Raw genomic sequence first — 2,974 nt, forward strand, 5'->3', positions numbered from 1 at the left:
ACTGCCCCCCCTTGGAGGTCCGGGAAGATCAGGAAAGGCTGCAGAAGCCTTTGGGACCTCCACCCTGCCCCGGCCTCCTACCACACACTCACTCACCTTCCCCAGCCACTGCTCGTAGGCCAGTCCTGGAAGAGGCCACACGTAGACTGCCTGCCACACAGTCTGTCACACTCCAAGACCCAAGCTTTCCAGCTGTTTCTCCAGTTGGCCTCTTCCTCTGGTCATCTTCCAAAGGCTCTGGGCCTGGCAGACAGCCAGGGCTTGGAGCCGGCCAGTGCTTCCCCACTTCAAAGCCTCAGTTTGCTCATCTGCCAAATGGGGATAATTTCCACCTTAGGGATTGCCATGAGGACTACATTAGAAATGGTACCTGTCACTTCTCTCTGGTGCCCTGTGTGTAGGTGACCACACAGTCTGGTTTATTCAGGTCAGTCCCAGTTGATGCCTGTTGTCCTAAATGTGTTTAGTGCCCCTTTTTACTCTCAGAAGTGCTCACTTTGGATGACAAATACATCTTCAGCCTACCTGCATGTCTTTCTATTTCCAGATCAGGCCCAGCCCATGTGAGCAGCACCACCCACCTCTACTCTCCCATGAGAGTACTCTCCAAGAGACCATGTCTTGGTTTGTAGTTAGGACAACTTTTGCACCCATCTCTCTGAGCCTCGGCTTCTTTTTTTTTTTTTTTTTTTTTTTTAATGTTTATTTATGTATTTATTTTTAAAATTTTTTTTAACGTTTATTTATGTTTGAGACAGAGAGAGAGACAGAGCATGAATGGGGGAGGGTCAGAGAGAGGGAGACACAGAATCTGAAACAGGCTCCAGGCTCTGAGCTGTCAGCACAGAGCCCGACGCGGGGCTCGAACTCACGGACTGCGAGATCATGACCTGAGCCGAAGTCGGCCGCTTAACCGACTGAGCCACCCAGGCACCCCAATGTTTATTTATTTTTGAGAGAGACAGAGACAGGATGCGAGTGGGTAAGGAGCAGAGAGAGAGGGAGACACAGAATCCGAAGCAGGCTCCAGGCTCTGAGCTGTCAGCACAGAGCCCAACATGGGGCTTGAACTCACGAGCTGTGAGATCATGACCTGAGCCGAAGTCGGACGCCCAACGGACTGAGCCACCCAGGCACCCCTCGGCTTCTTTATTTTAATGGGATAACAATGCCTACATTGAAGGACGGTTAGGAGGATTAAATGAGATAAGGTATACAAAGCACATGCCAGGTGCCAGAGAAGCAAGATTTCCCTTCCATGGTCTCTCCCTCGTTCCCATCATGCCAACTTTCCCACGAGAGTGGAGCTCCAGAGCTCAACTTCTCCCGTCAAGAGAGTGATTGTTAGGGACACCTGGGGGACTCAGTCGGTTGAGCCTCCAACTTCGGCTCAGGTCATGATCTCACAGTTCTGGGTGAGAACCATCGGGCTCTCTGCTTATCAACGCAGAGCTCACTTCAGATCATCTGTTCCCCTCTCTCTCTCTCTCTCTGCCCCCTCCCACTTGCGTGCTCTCTCTCTCTCAAAAACAAATAAAACATTCAAAAGAGAGAGTGACTGGGGCGCCTGGGTGGCTCAGTCGGTTGAGCGTCCGACTTCGGCTCAGGTCATGATCTTGCAGTTCGTGAGTTCGAGCCCCGCGTCGGGCTCTGTGCTGACAGCTCAGAGCCTGGAGCCTGCTTCGGATTCTGTGTCTCCCTTTCTCTCTCTCTGCTTCTTCCCCACTAATGCTCTGTCTCTCTCTGTCTCTCAAAAATGAATAAACGTTTAAAAAAAAAAAAAGGAGAGAGAGAGAGTGTTCAAAGTTCCAAGTTGATGAGGGAGCTTAAGGCAAGCTGATGCGCCCCTACAAACACACCGCGCCCCCCTCAGATGGGATAAGTGTGACATTCCTAAGTCTGTCCTGGCTGCCCAAGAACAAAGGAAAGGACAGAAAACAAATGGTTAAACTGATAGAGTCTCCACCAGTTTACAAATAAATATCTTAGTCATATTAGAAGAAAAGGGCAATCTTATCAATAGCCTAATCTCCAGGAACTCCCTACCTTCTTAATCCTCTGCTAGAGGAACAAACAACCTAAGCTTGACAATAGCTAGGCCTCCAGTAACCTGTGAGTCTTCTTTAGCGTATGGAAATGCCTTTAAGAAACTTCCTCTGGACTTTACCTCCCCCACCTCCATAGTATATAACCAGTCACTCTTCACAACCCCAGGTCAGCTCTTTCTGCCCACAAGTCCTGTCCCGTGCTTTAATAAGATCACCTTTTTTGCACCAGAGACATCTCAAGAATTCTTTCTTGGCTGTTGGCTCCGGACCCCACCATCACTCTGAAACCCCATCAAAGTGACATATGAGCTCCCAAGCTGTGCTCTTTCTTGAGAGCCAGAAATGATCTTCACCCCCACCCCCACCCACGCTCCACTGCAGACTCTGAGGGGCATCCCAGCTTCCCCTTCCTGCATGCATCCATGTGTTTCTACCCACGTCGGCTGCTTCCAAGCCCGCCGCTACAGCTGGAAACCCTCAGCCCTCACCCACCTGGCCCACATGGAGTGAAGGCACCTTTGAACTCTCTCTGCTCTTCCAGGAATCCAGAGGCCCAAAAGGGAATTTGTTGGGCCTCCAATCCCCATGGACCTGCTATCTGGGCCAACAGGCAAAGGGTAACCATGTACTTTCAGCAGATAAAGCCACCATGAGACCAGCCTGTTGCAGCAAGGAAATGACATACTCTCAGATCATAGCTGGATTAGCAGCATATCCTCCAAAGGCCCCGAAGCCCGAATCTCCCATGCCTCTTGCCCTCACACCCACCCACTCCTGACATTCCTTTGCTATTAGACAACCGACAGTTCCTCCAGCCTGATCCTTGCCTTGCTCCAGGTAGCACCAAACCTGCCTTGAACGTTGTAGAATATTCGGTTCCACCAGGAAGCTCTTGGTATAAACAACCTGTCAGTCACTGGGATCTG

The sequence above is a fragment of the Felis catus genome, chromosome B3 (genome assembly GCF_018350175.1).
Source record: "Felis catus isolate Fca126 chromosome B3, F.catus_Fca126_mat1.0, whole genome shotgun sequence".
NCBI lineage: Eukaryota > Metazoa > Chordata > Mammalia > Carnivora > Felidae > Felis > Felis catus.